We start from the raw sequence: 24,663 nt of genomic DNA, 5'->3' as shown, positions 1-24,663 counted from the left end.
AGATTTCTCACAACAAAGAAAAGGCCAGGAGTACATGATTTTACTGGTTAATTCTACTAAATATTTAAAGCAGAATCCATGTTAATCCCTTTCAAACTCTTTCAAACAATTGAAGAGAAGGGAACCCTCCCAAACTTGTTTTATGAAACCAGCATTACCCTGATAACAGGGTAGGGCACTGTTATCTTGTTTCTTGTAGGGCACTACAAGAAAAGAAAACTGCAGACCAATATCTCTGATGAATATAGATGCAAAAATTCTCAAAAAATACTAGTGAACTTAATTCGACAGCATATTAACAATCATACACTATGATCAAGTGGGATTCATTCCTGGGATGCAAGGAACATTTGACATACCGAAATCAATGAACGTGATACACCACATGGATAGAATGAAAGATAAAATTCATATGATCATTTCAATAGGTGCAGAAAAAGCATTTGACAAACTGCAACATCTTTTCATGATAAAAACTTTAAAGAAATTGAGCATAAAAGAAACATACCATAATAGGGCCGTATATGACAAGCCTCATGCTAACATTGTACTCAGTGGTGGAAGATTGAAAGCTTTTCCCCTGAGATCAGGAACAAGAAAAGGGTGCCCACTTTCATCACTGCTATTCAACATAGTACTGGCAGTCCTAAGCAGGCATAAAAAAGAAATAAAAGGCATCCAAATTGGAAAGAAAGAAGTAAAAAAAGTCTTTGTTTACAGATGGTATGATAATATATATAGAAAATCCTAAAGACTTCACCAAACAAAGTGAAAACTAATCATGAATTCTGTAAAGTTGCAGAATACAAAATCAACATACAGATATCAGTTGCATTTTTATACACTAACAACAAAATATCTAAGAGAAAATAAAGAAAACAATCCCATTCACAAGTACCTTCAAAAACATAAAAAGTACTTAGGCATAAATTTAAACATGGAGGTGAAAGATTTGGAGGCTGAAAACTATAAGATTGTTGAAAGAAATTGAAGAAGACACGAATACATTGAATAATTACAGTGTTCAGAGATCAGAGGAATTAATATTGTTTAAATGTCCATACTACCTAAAGCCACCTATAGGTTTAATGTCTTCCCTATCAAAATTTCAATGACATTTCTCACAGAATTTTTTAAAAATAAATCTTAAAATTTGTATGGAACCACAGAAGACCCTGAATAGTCAAAGCAATCCTGAGACAGAAGAGCAAAGCTGCAGGCATCACACTTCCTGATTTCAAACTATACTGCAAAGATTTAATAATCAAATAGTATAATTATGGCATAAAAATAGACACACTGACCAATGGAACAGAATCGAGAGCCTAGAAATAAACCTTCACATACACAGCCAACCAAAATATGACAAGGGAGTCAAGAATAATCAATGAGGAAACCATAGTTTTGCCAATAAGTGGTTTGGGAAAAAGGGATAACTATATGCAGAAGAATGGAATTAGACCCCTATCTTACACCACTTACAAAAATTAAATTGATTAAAGGCTTAAACATAAGACCCAAGTCCCTAAAATTCCTAGAAGAAAACACAGAGGAAAAGCTCCTTAACATTGGTCTTGATAATGATTTTTTCTGGCTACGGCACCAAAAGCACGAGGAATAAAAGCAAAAATTAATAAGTGGTACTACATCAAACTGAAATGCTTCTGCACAGCAAAAGAAACAATCAACAAAGTAAAAAGGTAACCATAGAATGGGAGAAAATATTTGTGAGTTGTATATCTGAAAAGGAATTAATATCCAAAATATATAAAGAACTCATACAAATCAATATAAAAACACACAATTCAATTAAAAAATGGGCAGAGGATTTGAACAGCCATCTTTCCAAAGAAGACATATAAATGACTAACAGGTACATGAGTAGATGATCAACATCACTAATATTCAGGGAGATGCAAATCAAAACTACCATTAGATATCCCATCACACCTCTTAGATGGCTATCATCAAGTAGGCAAAAATTAAATAAACATCTCTGTTTGGATGAGAGCAAATAAAATGCTCACTATTCACAGACAACATAAATATGTGTGTAGAAAAATCCTCAAATTTTATAAATAAATGAAGAATAGTTCTATGACCTGAATGTTTGTATCCCTCCCCCAAATTCAAATGTTGAAATCCTAACTCCAAGGGTGATGGTGTTAGTTGGTGGGCTTTTGGGGAGGTGATTAGGTCATGAGGTGGCACCTTCATGAATGGGATTAGTGCCTTATAATAGAGACCCCACATTACTCTCTAGCCCCTCCCACCATGTGAGGACAGAGCGAGAAGTCACAGGCTACAAACCAGGAAGAGGGCCCTCACCAAAATGTCACCATGTTGGCACCTTGATTTTGGACTTCTCAGCCTCCAGAACTGTGAACAACAACTTTCTGTTTTCATATGCTTCTCAGTTTGTGGTATTTTGTTATAGCAGCCCAAACAGGCTATTAGAGATATTAAGAAGTTAATTTAGCCAGATGTCTGGATACAAGGTTAATATACAAAAATCTATTCCATTTCTCTAAAATGATAAAAAAAAATACATAATTTTTTAAAGTGGTGTTTTATAACAGTGTTCCAGTTACTAATGCTGTGTAACAAATTATCACTAAATTTACAAACTTAAAACAACTATTTTAGTATGCTCTTGGGTTCAGTGCGTAAAGAATTTGGACTAGGCACAGCTACTTTAAGGTTGTATACTGGAATAATATGTGGCATTGGACTCACAGGACTGTCAGTGATACTGGCTGGTGGCTGGAACCTCAGCTGGGATTTGAGACTGGGCTACCTGCTATGACATTTTCACATGGCCTGGGCTTCCTCCCTCTGTGTTGTTCTCAGTGTAGCTCTAGACTTTAAAAATAAATTTCCCAGTGAACAGGTGGAAGCTGAAACTCTTACTGACATAGCCTAGAAAGTCACTCTGTCTTTTCCACCTCACTCAGTTGATTATGAGTGAGTCACAAGTCCAGGCAGATTTAAAGGGAAGAACATAAACCCCACCCATCAATGAAAGGCGTGTCAAAGAATTTGGGGATCATAATTACAATAACCATAAATTGCACAAAAAGAAACCCTTATAATATATCTAACAAAAGATATGCAAGACATGTACACTGAAAACTACAAAATGTAATTAAGAAACATAAAGAATATCCAAATAAGTAATGGGATATGATAAGTGTATGGGTTTAGAGAATCATTACTGTATGCATTCAATACATTCTTGATCAAAATACAAGTTTTATATGTGTATGGAAATTGACAATCTGATTTTAAAGTGTATATGAAAATGCAAGGAATAGTCAAGACAATTTTGAATAAGAACTCAGTTGGAGGACATACATTACAGGCTATCGACTTCACAGTTAAAGAATCAAGACAGTTTGATACTGGTACAAGTATAAACAAATGGACTTATAGTGGGGATGTGGGTGTGAGAGTATATTAACATGCTTGTATAGTGGGTGGCAATCCAAGTAGCAGTGAAAAGACAATCTTTTCAGTAGATGGTGGTGGAACATTGGGATATCCAGAAATAATATTACAGAATATTCATAGCAATACTAATGATAATAACCGCAACCCTAATATCCATCAGTAGTGATTGGAGAGAATAAATAAACTGTGGAATATATACATGGTGGAATATGATACAGCAGTAAGAACAAACTAGTGATATGTGCAATATAGAAAGAAGGAAAGAAGTGAGCCAGAAAGAAAGTGTGTGATTCAACATATAAAATTTTTAAAAAGTCAAAACTAACCTGTGTTCTTAGAAGTCAGGATAGTTGTTATCTTTTGAGGGAAAGGGTAGTTTATAAAGGGGCTGAGGACATGCTCTGGAGTGCTGGTAATTTTCTACTTCACTTGTGATTGTTATATGAGCTTGCTGACTTTGTGTGTATTTATAATTCATGAATATATTACATACTTTAGTAAAAATTATTAACAAAAAATATAATGTGCAAGACTTTAATAGTACTAGAATCACATTATTTGGATTTAAATATTACTATCTATGTGAACTCAGGCAATTTAACTTGACTCTCTGACTCATTTTTATTCTACATATAAGGATATGATGATGCTATGAATCTCACAGTTTTGTTGAGAAAATTACATAGTATGATAACATATATAAAGTGGTTAGAATGCTGTTTATCATCTAAAAAGCACTTAATAAATGATATTTGTTGCTGTGGTTTTGTGCTATTTCTATTATTTTTATTGTTTACTTCTTTCTTAAAGCAATATTTGAACCTTATGGATTCCACTACAGCTTTCATATTTTCAGTTTTCATATGGCCCTTCAGTTAGCATATGGCCCTTAAATTTTTGGTAGTACTGGTAATATAATTTTAGTATCAATTTTATTACTATTCATTGTGTAGCCTTGGGCAAGTCACTCCCTCAAACACACACACAATGACTAAGTTTTACATATTTAAAAAACTTTGGGTTTAGATAACATGAGAGCAAGAATTTCTACTTACTCTAAATTTCTAGTAAGTTGTGTTAAAATAATATTATAGGCACATGTACATAAACTAAAAAATAACTAGATTCAATATTAATCATATTTTTGTTGAATGATCTGTATTTTATATCTTTAAGGTAAATAACCCCTACATTATTCCATATTAAGAAAACTATAAGAATCTACAAATAAGCAAATAGATAAAATACAACACTCTATCGCCAATACTATTATTTATATCATAGGGTAGATATAGGCAGCCATAGATATACATATATACATGTATTATTTTGTAAACACATGCATACATACACAAACACACATACATAGATATTTCATTTTCTCATCACATAAAGATTTCCCTTTATTTCTTAAAAGCAGGATATGTGTGGATGGAACTTTGTATTCCAGTACAAGGAAGTCTGCTGATAAATGATGTCTTTAGAAAATCATTTGAATTGTTTCTTTCAAGATAAAGGAAAGGGTGTTTTTAGAATTTTGAGGGTAAAGAAAAAGTTTCTTTTAGAGAGAATGTTTATAAGGGGCTATGTTGTAACATAAGAACTGAAAAGTCATGTTAAGAGAATAAATATAAATATCACTAATTTCAGGACAACTCAAATTATTTGAATTGAGAGTAATATTAGGCAGTATAGAAAGTATTACAAATAAGAATATTTTATTTTATTTTTATTTTGGGCCATGCCACGCAGCATGTGCGATCTTAGTTCCCTGAACAGGGATTGAACCCATGCCCCCTGACAGTGGAAGTGCAGAGTCTTAACCACTGGACTACCAGGGAAGTCTCGAGAATATTTTATTTTTTAAATGCCAAACAAATTGCAAGTATTTGATAAACATTTTAAATAATTAAATGTGGACATTCATTTAAAAAGAAGGGGAATCTAGAGAAGATATATATTATTAATCAGTCAACCAACACTGAACATCTAACACAGGATGGATCTATATTATGTGCTAGAGATAAAAATATGCATAACTTCCTCCTTATGGTACAATAGCATAAGAAATAATTTTATTCCTTTACTCAAAAGACATTTATTGAGTATTCCCTACCTTATACAATACACACTTTAAAAGCAGCTGGAGATACCTTCTCAAATAAGGCAGACAAATGCTTTGTCCTCATACAAATTACATTCTAATGAGAAAGATAGACATAAAAACTAAACAAACAAACAACATAATTACAAATTGTGATAGAACCCATGAAGGAAAAAACAGGGTGATAGACTATATAGTAATTCTCTGGGGCAATGTCAGATACACGTCAAGAATAGTCTTTCTGCAGAAGTAATATTTCAGCTGAGAATCGCAGGTGAGAATGAGTCAGCCAAAGAAAGCGAATTGCAGTGAAAGAAAATAAACAGAAAAGCTCAAAGGCTCATCAGCAGAAATAGGATAGAAAGGACAAGGGAGTAAATGGAAGACAGGAAGGTGCGATCTGGCTGAATGCTCTTCTCCAGGATAGCCACACTTCACACAAATATCACCTCCTAAAAAAGAAATTTCCTACTCCTCTATCAAATTAGCACCTCTTCTGTCACTCCCTGCTATGGACTCTCTGCTACGGACTGAATTGTGTCCCCCACCCTGAATCCATAGGCTGAAGCCCTAATCTCCAATGTGGTAGTATTTAGAGGTGGGGCCTTTGGGAGGTAATTAGGTTTAGATGAGGTCATAAGGGTGGAGCCCCCATGATGGGATTAGTGTCCTTATAAAAGGATGAAGAGACCAGAGCTTTCTCTCTTTGACATGTGAGGATATAGCAGGAAGATGGTCATACTACAAACCAGAAAGAGTGCTCTTGTGAGAATTCAACAATGCTGGCATCCTAATCTAAGACCTCCATCTTCCAGAACTGTAAGAAATAAATATTTGTTGTTTAAGCACCCCAGTCTATGGTAGCTTGTTATAGCTGCCTGAGCTAAGACACTCTCTTTCTCCCTACTTTGCTCTTTTATTTTCTTCCTAGTACTCACAGACTCATAGCATTAACAGTCTTTGCTTTGCATGGTTCTGATATGCATGAATTCTAATTACTGTCATTTAGTTAGATAACACCAGACCCCCCCAGCTACATCATTCACATTACAATTACTAAAGTATAGTCACTGGAAATAATTATATAAAGTACTGACCTCACTGCTATCTCTTCAGTGCATGAATTGTTATGTAAATAATGCAATATGTGGTAGATTTTTGTGATGCTGGGCAGTGGCTGCGAGATGCAGCTCCCAATCAGCCACAGATCACAAGGGTCAACAATCGATGCACTTAAACCATTCTGTACCCATACAACCAACCTGTTTTTCACATTCAGTACAGAAGTCAATAAATTACATGAGATATTCAAGAATTTTTTTAATAAAATAGGCTTTGTGTTCACTGATTTTGCCTAACTGTGGACTAATGTAAGTGTTCAGAGCTCATTTTAGGTAGGCTAGGCTAAGCTAAGATATTTTGTGGGTTAGATGTATTAAATGCATTTTCAACATACGATGTTCTCAACTTACAATGGGCTTATTTGGACGTAACCCCATCGTAAGTCGAGGAAGATCTGTACTTCATGATACAGAAAACACAAAGAATAAAGTGTTGGAAACTGATACAAACTTGGAAAAGGGTATGACAATGTGCCAAGTCAGAGAAAACATGCTTACTCTGTTTCATAAATGATGCAACTTGAAGTCAAGAATATAGTTCAGACTACCTTTGATAAGTTTTTTACAAGTAAAAAAAAACCCACTTTAGTTCTCAATGTTTCTAATATTTTAAATTATAATACTCTAGATAAATGTTATTTTTTAATTTTTTAAAATTTCCTTATATATTTAAAACTGAGAGTAAGACAGTTTGTGTTGTTTTGACAAAATATTTAAAGGTCATGGAACAATCATATTTTTCCTTTGATTATGAAAGTCTTAGTTTGCATGTTTCTTTTTGTTTTTGTTTTGATTTTTTGCTTTGACACTACCATGAACAGCAAAGATTGTCTGTGTACTTGTTTTTTTCTTGCTGCTGTCCCTCTCCTTCTCTAATGTAAGCTCCATAAAGAAAGAGATTGTCATCTGTTTGGTTTACTAATGAATTCTAAGACCCTTATAGTAGTTCTGGCAAAATATTTGTGGGGGAAGGAGGGAGCAGAAATCAATGAATAAATGAGGGAAAGAAAAAAGAAAAGGTGGACATGTGGTAATACAAAATTAGCCTTGCAAAATTTGGATATTATTTTAATGACTAGGAAGTCAATGAAGGGATTTAAGCAGGATATTAACATAATCTGATTTATGTTTAAAGAGATAACTTTGGCTTCTTTTTAGGTAATTAAGGTAATGTGGCCAAAAATGGAAAAAAGGAGAACAGTTAAAAGGTTACTGCAGTGGTGCATGAGAGATGGTAGTGACTTGATTTAGCATGGTAATAGTGCAGAAAGGAAAAAGTGAATGAATATGAGATTTTTGTTGCAAAGTTCAGGAGTCTTGCCTACAGATAGGATGGAAAAAGTAAATGAAAAGAGGAATCAAGTATAACTCCTAGATTTCTGATTGACATAGCTAAATAGATACTGACCCATTTACCAAGATGGCAGATTCTGGGGGAAAAACAAGATTAAGTGTTAGTGGAGTGGATAAACATGTCAATTTTATTTATGTGAAGTTTAAAATAGGTTTAAGATTTTTGAGTGGAGACATCAGATAAGCACTTAGCTGTGTTCTGGAGCTCAGGGTAAAAATCAGATTTGTGGCATAAATTCAAGTGTATATAACAGGGTACTGAAAATTATAGGAATCGATGTTATCTCAGAAGAGAAGGCTCATGCTGAGCTCTGTGGCTATTCAATAACTGCAAGGTGGGTGGAAGAGTAACAAGAAATAAAATGGTCCCTAAGTTAAAAATCAGTATCACAAAAACCAATAGACATATTTTTCAAGAAAGACATGGTCAACTTATTCAAATTTTGTTGTATCAGATTCAGTAATATGAAGACAGAGAATTTCCTATTGGACTGTTCTGGTGTGGAGTTTTAGTTGATCTTGACAGAAACAATTTTAGGGGAGTGGTATGGATAAAGTCAGATGTAATTTAAATTTAATGCAATTCATGATTGACTTGTTTTTAAAGTCTACCATCTTGATATTTGTTTTGTTTATACCATGTGTACTTCGTTCCTGTACTCTTTGAGCCCTGTCTTGTTTGGTATTAATTATTTTTACTTTAGGATAGAATTAGATTTAAAGAAAAACTGTGAAGGTTTTATAAAGTTCCAATATCCCTCACATGCATTTTCCCCTATTATCAAACATTTTGCATTAGTATATTTGTCTCAATTAAGAAGCCAGTGTTGACACATTATTATTAACTAAAATCTATACTTTATTCTGATTTCCTTAGTCTTTGCCTAATGTCCTTTTTTCTTCTCTTATAGGATTCCGTCCAAAATACCACATTATATTTAGTCATCACCTCCTTAGCCTCTTCTTGTCGCTAACAGTTCCCCAGACTTCCTTGTTTTCGATAACCTTGACAGTTTTTGTAGTATTTTGACACTACAGAATACACCAGGACCATCTTTTTAAATGTCCTGTCCTAGTCATAGATCAGTTATTTCTTCAAGGAACCCTGATTCTTTTTATTGGAGAACAGCTTTAGAAAATGAGATTATGGTGGTTTTACAGCAAGCCTTGAAATAGAGTAGTGTGAATCCCCCAACTTTATTTTTCTTCTTCAATACTGTGTTGGATATTTTAGGTCTTTTGCCCTTCTATGTAAACGTTAGATTCAGTTTGTTGATAACCACAAAATAAGTGGGATTTTAGTTGGGATTGTATTCAATAAATGATCAAGTTGGGGGAAAAAATGAAGTCTGAACAATACTAAGCCTTGTAATCTATGAACATGAAGTACCTATCCATTTACTTAGATCTTCTTTGATTTCTTCCATATGAGTTGGTTTTTTCACAGCTAGAGTCTATACATAGTATTTCTTTATTTTTGGTTCTACTATAAATGATATTTTAAAAATTATTTCAAGAACCAATTTTTCATTGCCTTATTCCCGATCTCAGGGGAAAAACTATCTGCCAACTGAAAATGTTTGTTGGATTATATATTTCCTTATTCACATTCATTCAATAATATACCACCACTATAGCTGACTATTATCCACCATCAAAGACTTACATTTATTGATATGGAAAGTAGGTCGTGGTAAATGTTCAATTAAAACTACATTTTAATAAGATTTCATTTTATAAAAATTATATGCATATACATTTGAAAGAGAATGAAATAATATATTCCAACATATTAATAAATGATATTTTATAGTAGGAAATGGGTGGTTTCTTCCTTTGAGCTTTATTATAACTTCCAATTATTCTTTACTGAACAAACATTACTATACAGTACAAAACAAACCAATGAGAAAATTCTCATAAAGTGGAATCAGCACTTACATAAATTAAAACTACTTGTGTCACAACCCTGAGAATTTTCAGTATCAGTCATCCTAAATCTGACAATCTATTCTAGAAATCCATCAGCAAACCATAAAATACAGGTGAGGGGAAGTCCTGACGTGATGATAAAAGCTTCAGCCTCAACAGCAGAGAATTTAGTTTGGTTCCTTGTAGCAGCAATTGAAGCTCTCTGAAAAACCTCAGTGAATCCTAGTGATTTGGAACCCATAGATAAGCTGGGATTCTTATAGGGTGAATTATTCACACAAAGGTACTGTCAGGTGTGTGATGAAATAATTTAGGCATGAAGTAGCTCTCAGAAACAGCTAATGTACTGAATATTGATGCTCTGAAATGCGCAGGAAAAGCAAGCCAACTTTATGTAGTACTCCTACCAAATAAATACCAACTTAGCATATTGCCTAAAAAAGGCACTTTTTCTCCACCTTGTTTGTGTTTGCAAATAAAATTAATTACTGTCCGTCAAATAGACACACGCATACACAAGCACATATACACATCCTTTAAAACCTAAGACTTGCCACTTGTCCTGTAAATATCTGTTTGAATTTCAAGTAGTTATTTTTGTCAGGTTTGTAAGATTTTGTAAATAAAAAGCCATTCCTTTGTACGTAGTCCTCTAAACAGTGACAAATGTATATTGTTATGAAACTACCACCACTAACAAATGGAATATTTCCACCACTACCCCCAAAACTTTCCTTATGTCACTTTTGTCAACTGTCCCATCAATCCCCCACCTGTGAGCATAACTAAACAGATTTGTCCCAATAGTTATGCCTTTTTCCAGAATTTCATAACATTCAATCATATAGCTCATCTGTCTTTGTCTCTGGATTATTTCACTTAGCGTATAGGTTCTTAGAATCAATGCTGTGCATAGATCAGTAGTTAATCCCTTTTCATGACTGAGTAGCATCCCATACTACTCAGTAGTCCGTACTGAGTAGTATGGACACAATGTGTTAATCCATTCAAACTATGATAGATATCGGGGTTGTCCGTGTGTGTGTATGTGTGTTTATGACTAAAGCTGCTCTCAGTATTTGAGTATACATCTTTGTATGAACATATAATTTTATTTCTCTTGGGTAAAAGTCTATGAGTGGGAGTACTGCATTTCATGGTATATATTTAACTTTATAAGAAGATCCAAACATCTTTCCAAAATGGCTGTATTACTTGACATTCGAAGCACTGATGTATGAGAGCTCCAGATGCTCTGCCTCCTGTCAGCCCACAGTATTATCAGTATTCTACCTATTCTATAGCTGTGGTCTTCTATCACCCATGATTAAATTTACCTTTCCCCGACTAATGATCTTAAACACCTTTTTCTGTGCTTATACAAAATCTGTATCTTTATTTGGTCATCTGCCTGTCTATATTTCCATTTTTAGGGGGTTATCATTATGATTTAGCTTCGACAGTTATTCATGTATTTTTGTATACAACTGCTTTGTCAAATACAATATATTTTGTAAGTATTTTTCAGTCTATAGCTTTTCTCTTTTTTTTCATTCTGTAAATATTCTTTATAAAAGAATTTCCTGAAGTGATATTCTGACCATTCTCAATATTGGATTGGACTGAGGCGAAAACCAGGGCAGACCTGGGAGCAGATAGTTGGAACCATATATAGTGGTTGGTAAGTCCTGAGTATAAATGACACACCTAAACCTGGGGCTCAGAGCCTTTCTCATCATGCAGAGATCTAAGTTATAATCCATACACACCATTCTCCTGGAAGCTTCCCTGTGATCAATTCAGAGGTCATCATATGTGGATGAAGAAATCACATCTTGACAAATCCAGTTAATTCTAAATGAGACACTTTTCAGAAAAAAAACACCCTTCTTTGTTATCACAGCACAGGTGTTATTTTCAACCTGGCCCTGGACTTGAAATCTTAGGAGTCTTCATTTTGTTAATGCAAGTTCATGTGCCCGATGCACAGTGAGGCCAAACAAACTGAAACGTCGGAGTTTGGAGCAGAAAAAGGTTTATTGCAAGGCCATGCAAGAAGAAAGGTGGCTCATGCCCTGAAAAGCCTTGAGCTCCTATAGCTTTTCTTATTTTTAACACTGTTTTTTGAAGAAGAGAAGTTATAAAACATGCAACCTTGTTTCTTCTTATTCAAATTGTGTTGTCTATTCTAGTTCTCTTTCATTTCCTTATTCTATTAGTTTCCTGGAGCTGCCATAACAATATGCCATGAATGTGGTGGCTTAAAACAACAGAAATTTATTCCCTTACAGTTCTTACAGACTTCTGGAGGCCAGAAGTCTGAAATCAGTATCACTGGCCAAAATCAAGGTGTTCACAGAACTGCACTCCCTCCAGAGGCTCTAGAGGAGAATCCATTCCTTGCGTCTTCCTGCTTCTAGTGGCTCCTTTGGCTTGTGGCTGCATCATTTCCATCTTCAAGGCCAGCGTCGCCAAATATCTCTGATCTGTCTTCACATTGCCTTGTCCTCTATGTGTCTGTGTCAAATCTCCATCTGTTCCACTTATAAGGACACTTGTGATTACATTTGTGACCACCTGCATAATCCAGGATAATCTCTCCATCTCAAGATTCTTAATCACATTTGCAAGGATCTCCCCCACCATGTAAGGTATCATTCTTAGGTTCCGGAAATTAGAATGTGGATATTTTGGGGATACCATTTTTCAGCCTACCACACTTATGCATTTTATAATCAGTTCACCTATATCTACAAAAATGTCTTGATTGATTGTTTTTGCATTGTATCTATAGATCAATGTGGGGAGAAATTACACTTTTACTATGTCAAACCTTCCAATCCACCAGCACCATATGTCTCTTCATTTACTTGTCTTCTTTGATTTCTTCCATTAGTGTTTTGTAGTTTTCAGAACATGGATTCTATATATATATATACACATATAGCATTAGGTTTTTACTTAAGTATGTGTTTTTGAATGCATGAAATAAATGTTGGCTTCTAATTCAAATATGATATTTAATAATTTAAACTAAGGAATAGTTCATGCATATACCTAGATGTTATAATATGTAGTAGTATAGAATCATATGAATATCTTGGTATTATGTAGGGAAGAATATTAAGTTACAGTGGGCAGTGTTGTATTTTTGATTATTATAACAATATAATTTAGTAGGATTTTATACAGAATTCAATGTTTTATAATTTTTGCAGCTGTAACTTTTGCATCAATACCTGTGGGTGAAATAAGCATGTTTTAAAGCAATGTGAATGTCTCTTTTGGAACTGAAAGCAGTATTTAACATATGCTCTCAGTTTTGGGGTGAGTTTTGTTTATACTTCTACTTTCTGAGCTTCTTGGTGTTCATTAAGAGAATTGTCACAAGTTTTTTCTTTTTTCTTTTCTTTTACTTCTTTGCTCAAGAGAGCAGAATGACAGTGGAGGTGGTCAGAACTCTTCTTATACTTACATTCTGTGGAAAATACTTAGGTCAGGAAACCAGGGCAGGAGGTTCCTGAAGTGATATTCTGACCATTCTCATTCTCTGACCATTTAGAGGAACACATCTAAATACTCTTCAAACTCCAGTGATGCACTGGAAAAAAGTCTTTAGTCTAGAACATGGGTCCCCAGTTTGGAGTTCACCAAGTTGTTGGAAAGAGGCAGTGAAAGGACCATGCATTCCCTGAATGCTTACTCTGGACCCGCCCTGAGAGTGAACATTATGTAGTGATATGAATTTGTGAGCTAATACCAACACTGTTATAAAAAATTGATTTGGAATATTTTAAACAATACTTTATAAATAACTGAAATAGGAAAGATTTTATGGGAAGACCACCAGAGGTAAATAATAGATACAATTTCTCCGCTGTTTCAGGAATGAAAAATATTATTGGAATATTACTAGAATTTCAGTTTTGAATAAAGGTATGAATTTAAAACATGAAAAGCAAATAACAAAAGCTAGCAGAAACAATAACAGCCGTCTTGTATCTAATTCTGGGACCACCATTATCCATACTATATTTATTTCTCACAGCCACAGTTGTAAGTCTCCATCAGTGGATGGAGCTGAAGATCCATCAGGTTAATTAACTTGCTAAAAGTTACTAAGGCATCAAAGGGCCAAGTCAGAATTCAAGTTCGGGGGGCGGGGAGGGTAAATTAGGAGTATGGGATTAACATATACACACTACTATGTATAAAATATATAACCAACAAGGACCTACTCTATAGTATGGGAACTATACTCAATATTTTGTAAGAACCTATAAGGAAAAAAGAATCTGAAAAAGTATATATATATATATATATACACACACACATATGTATATCTGAATCACCGTGCTGTATACCTGAAACTAACATGCCATTGTAAATCAACTCTACTTCAATAAAAAACAATAGATTTAAAAAAATTCAGTTCTAATACGCTCCAAGAGCCAAACTACTTCCATAATAGCATATTATTATTTTTTCATAGATGGTGACTGTGTAGGAAACCTTACCAAATGTGGTATATATTGGGGTAAGCAGAGTGAAAGGAAATAATGGTAAACGGATTTGTTGGTAAAAAAAAAATGTTGGACATCCATTCCAAAGCTTTGATTTCTCTTTCTTGAAAAGTCTGCCAACTAAGAAGAGGAAATGAGAAGAAAATGCCTAAAACTGACCTAAACATAGAACTGCTTTTCAAAGGCAAAGGGGTAACATGTATATTGATTTTCTAGCCAAAGAAGAATAAAGTCATATTTGACCTTTGTTTAGGAAACAACTCTGTTCCTTTCCATAAAGTAACTTCTTATTCTTCCTCTTTGGATTACTGCTTTTAAATTATACTCTATATTAAAGGTTAAAACATTTTCCGCCCATACAATGCATCTATAATTTACAGCCCATTGATACGCTTTTCTATTTTGCTCTAAATAGCATATTCCCACCTTAGGGTCTATTATTATGTCTGACAAAATTGAAATGAGAGCATTAAAAGTTTGAATTTAGTGAGGTGTGAGACCCTTAGGGCCTTCGCAATGCATTCTTAAAAAGCTAATCCCATACGGTATTGAATTACTCCAGTGCCCTTGAGGATGTGTATTTTCTGTATTTGAAGTAATCTAATTCATGACTCTTGTTTATATATACAAGTAGGGGACATTGCGTGGTTACTATATCTGCCTTATTTTTAAAAAAGGACAGTTTTCTTTATTTTCTGTTAAATAGCATATGTATGCTTCATTCATACTAAATATATTGAAATGTAAGCCTTTTTTACTGCAAGTTTCAATCCTTTTATAAGTATTCTGGATGCAGTAATGTCATCATATTTCTCCCTAGTGTACATCTACATCCTAGACTTAGTTTCTTAGTTTTAAGAATATTTTTTAATTTATAATATTTAATCGTACATTTAGATAAAAATCAACAGGGTACTTAGTAACCAAAATACCTTCCTCAAATGTATAATCATACTATACAATTCGATTTTGATTAATCTCTTATAAATTTCATATTTCAGAATTTATTCTCTACAATACTGTGTGATGAGATTACAAAGAATATGAATTAAGTAAGATCTAAGCCAGCAGAATGCCACCTACACCTACATAATAGTCTTCATAAGTTTAACATAATATGACTGAAGTTCTCACACTCTTCTTATTTTCTGAAAATAAATAAATAAGTCCTTGAAGTAACATTTTATTTTTCCTGCAATACTATACGTTTGGAATGCATACAATTTTCTCCAATTTTATATTGTATTCTATATATCTGTGTTTCCTAGATTCTTTTACTTGCAATTTTGAGGAATCTCTCATAAATCATACCCATGAAAGCTAAATCAATAATGTTAAGAAAATTAAACATTATCATCAACTTCCTCTTCTAGTCTCTCTCATGAAAGCTGGAGAATTTTTTAAAACTGTTCATGGATGAAACCACCAACATTTTAAAACATGAGTGGCATATTGAAATAAGAAATTTATTCTCTTAAAATGACTTTTAAACATGCTCCCACTTGAATTCACCCAGACCAAAGGTTTTTGTAATGCAAGACATTGTTAAGTTGTCTAGAATAGTCAGTTGTCATTCTCAGGGCACCCTTTCTAGTAGAGCATTAACAGAAAAAATTCAATGCTTCATTTTTCTGACAGACTAATACAAATTAATTTTTTTTTTCTGAATGTACAATATGGAAATGTGTTCTCATAAAAACATAGTTAGAAGTTTGGGAAGTTGGCATGTATTACTGAAGGATGGCTATTCTGGGACACCAGGTACTGGGCAGAGGGCAGGAAATTAAAAGATAATGAGATTACACAAGTGGAAGTTACAGCAATGTCATGGGAACACTAATATACATTTTCACGCTGAGAGTTGAGGACGATCTGGCAGGCTATCAGATCTCCTCTTGGCCTATAACTCTACTGGGAGAAAAGGTGAAAGAGTTTGGGGATCCACATTTCAGTTCCTAAGATTACGACAAAAATATAACTTCAGGACGAGGACCAGTGCCATGATGAGACACTTGGGAGGTCAGAGTAATAATCATGAGAACATAAGCACATGGCATTAAATAAATTCCTCTTTGAAAGAATCTCCCTAGAGATTTTAATTGATAACCTAGTTTAACGTTTTCTTTTTAGTATCTTTAATTTATATTCAGTTTCCTGAATCTAAGGGCAGAAAAAATATCCAGAACTGGGGAAGAGGGCATGATGTAACTGAGACGGGTGATGAGAAGTCACAAAGGCAAAGGATTTGGAGGAGGGAGATACAATTCCCTGTCTGCGATATGAAGGGCGTCTCTCTACCTCCTGGTACAGAAAGGGTATCTTTTACATTGGAGATTTATTTCCTGCTTTCAGGCGGAAAAAAAGGGGGTCAGAGTGTTCTTTTGCATTGGCTGGTTCTTAAGTAACTTTAATTCAAAGTAATCGATATGCCAAAGTGGCATATTTGGAGACAGCTTGTGTTGAACTTCATCAGCCTTTAATTAAGATGGCTATCCTATGCCACGTGCTGTGCTTACACTTTTGCTGTAGGACCTCCGAACTTCACAACAACACTGAAAACGTTGTTTTTATTTTATGGATGAGAAAAACTGAGTGAAAACAATGCTAAGTTGGGTCTTTCACAGATGTATCATGACCATTAGTGGATGTGGAAATGGAGGGCATAAAAGGGCATGTTGCTTGGCTGAGCTCGCACGGCCAGGCTGCTGCAGGTGGTCCATCAGGAAACCCCTCCTCACACCCACAGACTTCAGGGCCATTGTCGCTGTCAGATTCCTCCTAATGCCTGATGGGAGCACCTGGATCCTCTCCTAGAATACTGAGAGAAAAGGGGGAAGACGCGGTTAACAAATGAGAATGGCTGACCTTGAGAGGGCTTTCTAAGGACAAAATGGACCTGACATTGACTTAGTGTATGCCTTAGGCAGCCCTGGCAGCAGGAGTTGGCATGGCGGGGTATCTAATCAGGCCAATTCCTAGCCCCTGAAGGTTTTAAATTTCTGAAAAGCCAAGTCATTATCTCAGGTGAACTACAGATGTGATTAGGAAGAAGAGAAGACTGCAGGCTTAGCAAAAATTAAGATCATATTGGAAAGAAATACACTTATTCAGAAAAAAGTGCCCTGGCAAACAGCTGAGACGTACAACAGTGAAAACTTAGTTATGCAGTTATTTTAAATTGCACAAAGAAGACTTGTGACATCAGGAGGGTGAAGCACCTTCAATTTAGAACTCTTGACAAATCATGGACGTGAAGACTGCTTGGATAAGAATGTGTGTGCACATTATAGTTAGGACAGAATGCATGGAGGAAAAATCAAGTGAAGTGGGAGCCTGTGAGGTATTAGTTTGACTACCAGCTCCTGCGCTTACAAATTATGCAATCTTTTACAAATGACTTATCCTTTCTGATTAAAATTTTATTATTATTACTATTGTTACTATTATTATTATTATTTTGCTTATGTAAAATAGTGGATGATACTAGTTACTTCCTTGGAGAGTTTCTAAAATTGAAAGATGCTTTTAAATTCCTTTCTTACTCTCTCCCCTCTTTTTTTTTACTGGTTCCTACAGCATCCCTCCACCTCCAAATAATACGCTCAATTCTAACTCAGATACTTTTCTTGTTCTATTTTCTTTTTTGCATATTGCTAATTAGACGTCCCTCAGATCTCTTCTTTCATAAGTCGTATTTTTTTTTTGGCTGTGTTGGGTCTTCGTTTCTGTGCGAGGGCTTTCTCTAGTTGCGGCAAGCGGGGGCCACTCTTCATCGCGGTGCACGGGCTTCTCACTATTGCGGCCTCTCTTGTTGCGGAGCACAAGCTCCAGACGTGCAGGCTTAGTAGTTGTGGCTCACGGGCCTAGTTGCTCCGCGGCATGTGGGATCTTCCCAGACCAGGGCTCGAACCCGTGTCCCCTGCATTGGCAGGCAGATTCTCAACCGCTGCGCCACCAGGGAAGCCCACAAGTAGTATTTTTGCAATCAAAGATAATTTTCTCATAATAGTAAATGTGGTACCATTCATTAAAATAATATTTTATTGTCCTGTATATGCATATAATACAGTGCAAATAATGTATTGCAGAGTTATTAAGAAGACAGGATTTAGAGTCAAATTCATGGATTCAACTCCAGTATTTGCCAACTTTGTTACTCAGTACAAGTTGCCTGTCTACCCAAGCCTATGTTCTCTCTTTTTCTTTTTCTTTCTTTTTTTTTTTCTTCTCTTTTCTTTCCTTCATTTTTTTCTCATTTCTTTTGTTTTCCCTTCTCTTTTCTCTTGTCTTCTTTTATTTTCAAGCCTTGGATTTCTGACCTATAAATTGATACTAGTGCTTAGGGACAACAAGGATGTATTTATTAGTATGGAAAACTCATATGTTAGAGAAGGAAAGTTAAAGAACAAAGTAAGTAGAAATTAAATTGAGTCAAATAGTAAATTTAGAGAAGACTGTATAGATCATAAAAATTATGGAGCAATAGATAAAATAATGGAGTGAAACTATGATTTGGGGTTCATGAACCCTATTCTAGTAAGATTATAATGAGAAAGAAAACATCAGAAGAGGTAATAAATAGTAATTGGGGAAAGAATTGCACTTTTATTATCTCTTTCCTGGTGTGAGATCTGAGAAGGTATTTGGGAGCAATTTGTGTTACATACAAAAGATCAAGTTATAGATAAAATAATTTGAATCATGTGCCAAAGAGTTAAATTGAGGCTGTGTTCCCAAGAGCTTCTCTGTACACAGCTGACACTCTTCCTCTCACTGAAGCTGGGTGATTATAAGTAATGAAGTCACATATCTACATTGTTTTGCTTTTTTCACACTTGGGAACTGCTGTCTTGAACAAGGAATTCACAGAAACATATTCTTCCAGTTGCTAAAATAAATTGGGTTGAGACTTGAAATATTTTAGCTCTTTGCTGCTTAAAATTTTTTCCATGTACTTTAATTGCCTAGAGTACTAGGCTCACATACAGAAGGTAATAGTAATAGAAAATGAAGCCAACAACTATTTTGTAGTGTGTGACTCTGAGGAGCTAAGGTGAAAGCGATTGTACAAGCCTGTCCCCACGCCTGTGTCAAAGATGAACAAAGCTAGTTAAGTGTTAAGGACAGATTTTAATCAGTAATACAATGTTGCAATAGGGAAAAGAGTCCAGTATGAATTGAATTGAATTGAATCGGGATGTGCAATGAGGTGACTGGGCATTTTTAAAGAAGAATGAAGGAATAGTGGGAGGGGCCAGGGGGGCTCACTACGTGAAAACTTACAGAGAGTTAGTGTAAATGCTACTCGAACAAACGTGTCAGTTCCCTGGAGATTATGGAAGTTAGGATTCTATTCTCCCATGGGCACTGTGAGACGGAGGCCCTCTCCTTCCTGATGATCACATTTCAAAGGAAAGGCTTCTTAGGTCACTTTTGAGTTATAGGAGATACATATACATCTCAAAGAGACAGAGGAAAGATTCACAATTTTAAGCCCTTTTCAGCAAATGTTTTAAGAAAGTAAGGTTAGTAGCCTCTGGTCAAGGGTTGGCTAGAACAAACAGTAAATTCTTTTGGCAACCTTGAGCTTCCTCAGGCAGGCACTTTAAGGGGAAGTGCCATCATCCTAGATATGCAGCCTTGAGCTGTTAGAAGCCATGTTAGCATTTAAGCCTTTCAATGTGAGTAAAAAAAGGGAGACCAGGTGAAATCATTTTTTTGCTGAGCATCTGGAGTTTTTATAGGCCAAGGTTGAGGTCTGCTCAAAAAGAGGGCTCAGAGGAACTTGGCTAGAGTTTGATTAAGGAGAGAATCTTTGTTACCTGGCTCATAGTAAGTGCACAGAAAATGCTATATTTCATCACTATTATCTAATTGACTGTTTTCTGCAATCTTAAGAGTTTTGTTAATCTTTCAATTAAAACTGCTGAACGTGAGCAGATTATTTAAGGTCACAGACCTAAACAGCTTTTCACTATGTCCTTTTCTCTAGCTCCTTCTGGTCCTCTCGCCCATCACCTTCACAGCGTAAGATCATGAACACAGGAAAAAACATGAGAAGAACTAGTTAGACAAATTCACTGGTGCCTGGCCCACACTCTTATCACAATATCACCTAGAATCTTAAGATAGTTTCAAACTGGCTTCCCTGCCACTAGTATTGTCACTTCCTAGATATGCTCCAAAATAATACCGTATTTGCCTTTCTAATCAAAAATTTGATTTTTCACTCACTGCTGCAAATTAAACACACACGTGTGTGCATGCACACACACAATCATACTCCTTAGCTTAGCATAGGTATCCTTTCATGAGTATATACCTACCTTACTTTTCAGCTTCTTATTTTGCCTTTTATCCTCTTGTACTTATTTTATCATCACTCTTTGAATAGCATTTGGCCTGAATAGATATCCTCAATCAATTCTCCACGCTAATAAAATAAACTCTCTCATTCTTCAAGATCTTCATATAGATGACCTCCTCTTTCAAGTTTTCCTTGACTCCAAGATATAGCATCTTCTAGGCTTGCACTTTAAAAATATTCTGTGGATAATCTAGGAATGGCATTTGACAAATTATACCGGGATGTGTCTGTGTAAGTATGTGTTTCTTTCCGCAATATCTGAGTGCTAGAAAGGCAAGGGTTTCTTTGTTCCTCAGCTTCTCAGATTACCAAGGGCTCTGATACACAGTAAACACTCAATATATGGTAAATAAATGAATGGATACATGTAAAAATGAGTAACAAGAGCAGAAATATTACAAAACTGGGCCTCCCTGGTGGCGCAGTGGTTGAGAATCTGCCTGGCAGTGCAGGGGACACGGGTTCGAGCCCTGGTCTGGGAAGATCCCACATGCCGAGGAGCAACTAGGCCCGTGAGCCACAACTACTGAGCCTGCGCGTCTGGAGCTTGTGCTCCGCAACAAGAGAGGCCGCGACAGTGAGAGGCCCACGCACCGCGATGAAGATTGGCCCCCGCTCGCCGCAACTAGAGAAAGCCCTTGCACGGAAACAAAGACCCAACACAGACCAAAATAAATAAATAAATAATAAATAAATAAATTAAAAAATATATATATTACAAAACTTCATTGAATGCTTATGCAGTATGAATCTGTGAGCTTGACACTGCAGCTACAAATACAAATGGGGAAGCATTTAGGTAAGGTTTTGAAAGTTTTTCTCATTTATTTAAAGTAATATGCTCCCAACTGAACTTGAACCTGGGTAAATTTGTGCTCTATTATGAACTACTTTTTCTTGGAGGATTGTTATCTAGGGTTTTCTATACAGCAAAGTATAAAAATCACAGAATGGAAAACAATTTGATTTGGTGAGAAAATCCTTGCAAGCTTCAAGTCCCAAGCTCATTATTTATTTACTACTGGAGGCTGTAATCTTTACTCCAAAGAACTGCCCCATCATTTAGAGATCTTCAGTCTGCTGTTGAAAAATAACATACAAACCAGGGATTGTGATCTGCCTGAATCAAATTTGGCTTAAGACAAATCTAGGTCTAGTCCTGTAAAAAGAGCAAATGAATGAAAATGTACAGACAGCACCAATGCTGCCATTCCAGGCAGCTGGTGCTGACCACCCTCAAGGATCATTATTCAGTATAAGGAACTTAAATAAGGCAGGTCACTGCACACTTATTGTTTGAGCCTCAGTGACCTGTGAAGGTCTGGACCTAGTGACCTCTACACCTCTACAGGAATATCCTGGTTTGTGGACGATGAAACATTTAGGGGCTTGATATTTCCAAGTTATTATTTAAAGCTTTTTTTATAGACACTGTAAAATTGTTTCTGTGATACGGACAGGAACGTCTGTGCATTGAGTGATGTTCATTTCAGACACCAATCGTATGACCTTAAGCTATTGTTTGTTTTCTGAGCTTCAATATCCTACTCCAAAAGATCACTTCCCTTTCTCAAAGGCTATCATTGAAATTTTATTATTCTTATATTCAAAAACTAGAAATTAAAAAAGCCTCTGGAGGTCAGAAATTGAGAGAGTAAATTGCTCATTGAGAGGTTAAAGCTGTGTGTGCGTTCTTACTGTTGTCATTAGCAATGGATCCTTAGACTTCTCCTCTCCTGCACCCAAAATAGGATAATATGAATGTGTTCTTCTCCAAAAAAAAATATGAACGTTCTTTTGTCTTTTAAGAACAAGTTAAATCATTCATAATGTGGTGTGAATCATAAAGAAACATAATCTCGGGTTTGTGTTAAGGGGGAAACGTGTACCTCTAAAAATGTACAGTGTCATGGGAAGAGAAAACTCCTCCTGAATATTGCTTGTTTTTTCCTTCCTGCTAATTTTAGAGGTGTTACCACACAAAACCTGCCTTCATTCAAGATGCAGTGATTGCCAGTGTTTCAATCAGATGGCACTGATAGAAGTGTGATGAGTTTGTACCCATAACACATTTAAAAATAATTTGTACTAAAAATATGCTCTGTAAGACTTAATTAACATCCAGAGTTCCCAGTTTATACATGAGATATAAACAGAAAATATATTTTGAAATCTTTATTGCAAGCTTGTATGAAAATTGAATGTATAAATGAGGAAGAGGGTTGTGTAAGGCCATTTGCTAACTAGACGGCTTGGCTAAAAGGGATGTAGACCAGGAGAGAAGTGGGTGACAGACGTGATTTTTATCACCTGTGACCCCATGACTCTATCAATGAGTGGGCCAGATCACACTAAATTTACCATTCTTTCTGTGTCTTCTGTGGTCAGATCAGAGGATGCAGCCCCTGCACGGTAACTGGGTTGTTATACCTGGGGATTTGGACCTCAGGAACAATAGGTAGGAAGAGGGGATAATGCTAATTTTGAAGTCTTATGGCATCCATAGCTTTATAACTCTGTGCTAAATGCACATCAGTTTCAGGGTATCCGCCACTAACAGGACTGTCTCCCTCCTCTGCCTGTTCTCCCGTCCTCAAGATGCCAAGCTGACTGAGAGAGCCACAGAATTACAGCGCGGCGGCGGCGGTACGAGGCGCGCGCTCAGGTCCCGGTCGCGAGAAGGAGGAGGGGAAATGGCTGACGAAAACAAGCCGCAAGAGCGTTTCCCAAAGTGTGTTCTGCGGCATTAGCACCTGCTGTGTTCTCAACACCGTGCCACCTATAGATGATCATGGGAATAGCAATAGTCATGTACAAATCTTTTCACCGAAAAAGCTGCTTGAATGCCGAAATGTTCAAGTTTACCCAAAGAGAGGCACCGCTGGAACACTAATGAGAGATTATGATGTAGCCGTCCTTTTGGATTTCTTTTTAATAATGTGTGACCCTTCACCTTTGATCCCCTGACATGCATTACCTTGGTAACCATTTCATTTTTTAATTTCATTATTTTTTGATTTTGGTGTACAAGCTGTAATATTTCGTCTCTCGAAGTGTAACAGGCTGATTTCCTCAAATAGAGATACCCCTCTGAGCGATAAATTTGCAAAATGCTGTCTTTATTTTCTGTATTAAAATTGATTTCAGTTTTAAAAATAAAGTGTAATCTGTGTTTTCATCCTTTAAAAAAAAAAAAAAAACTTACCTGCAGAAGTGTCTTGGCCGTGGGGAGAGTTACTGAAGATGAAGATGGAAAATATCAAACATGTTTCCCTAGGAAAGTAAATCCTCCTCCAACCTACTCTCTTCTAGTGCTTGCATGTGTTCACCTGGTTTTCTTCTCTAGCACATGTTCTGTGGTCTCCTGAAAGGTGGGGACCAATTTAATTCTGGGCCTGGCATGAAATGGTACACAATGAATGTGGACAGAAGAAAGAATGTACAGGGAGAGTGATGAGAGAGCATAAGAGGGAAAAAAAGGAGAAAAGGGGAAGAGGAAGAAAGACATTTAGGAAGGAGATACTTTAGCTTAATTGTCTTAAGTCACCATCTATTGTATTCCCCCAAATGCCCCCTTTCAAATCTGCTTGTCATATCAGAGATGTCCAAGAAATAGCACCTGTTTAAGCAGATGTTTTTAAAACACTTTGTATATAAATTAACAGATTTAATTTTTAGCTGTGGAGGAATGCTATGTGGTAGGTATTGTAAGAAAGGTAAATATTATCTTCTTTATAAAAAGAGAAACAAAATCTCATAGAGTATAACACTAGATTACAAATTCTGTTCTGCTGGATTCTACTTAGTTCTCAA

The 24,663-nt window shown here is 35.7% G+C and overlaps 1 long non-coding RNA gene across 1 annotated transcript; it reads left to right on the top strand.

Annotated features, from left to right (window-relative positions):
* Positions 1-203: 203 nt before the first annotated feature.
* Positions 204-14,078, top strand: LOC309612172. The gene is made up of 2 exons (XR_014235026.1): positions 204-13,485; positions 13,525-14,078. It is a non-coding gene; the product is annotated as an uncharacterized lncRNA (long non-coding RNA).
* The last annotated feature ends 10,585 nt before the right edge of the window (positions 14,079-24,663 follow it).

Source organism: Balaenoptera borealis (assembly GCF_965194805.1).
Source record: "Balaenoptera borealis genome assembly, chromosome: 15".
Lineage (NCBI taxonomy): Eukaryota > Metazoa > Chordata > Mammalia > Artiodactyla > Balaenopteridae > Balaenoptera > Balaenoptera borealis.
The sequence above is the reverse complement of the archived record's forward strand: the minus strand, read 5'-3'. Positions and strand labels throughout refer to the sequence as shown.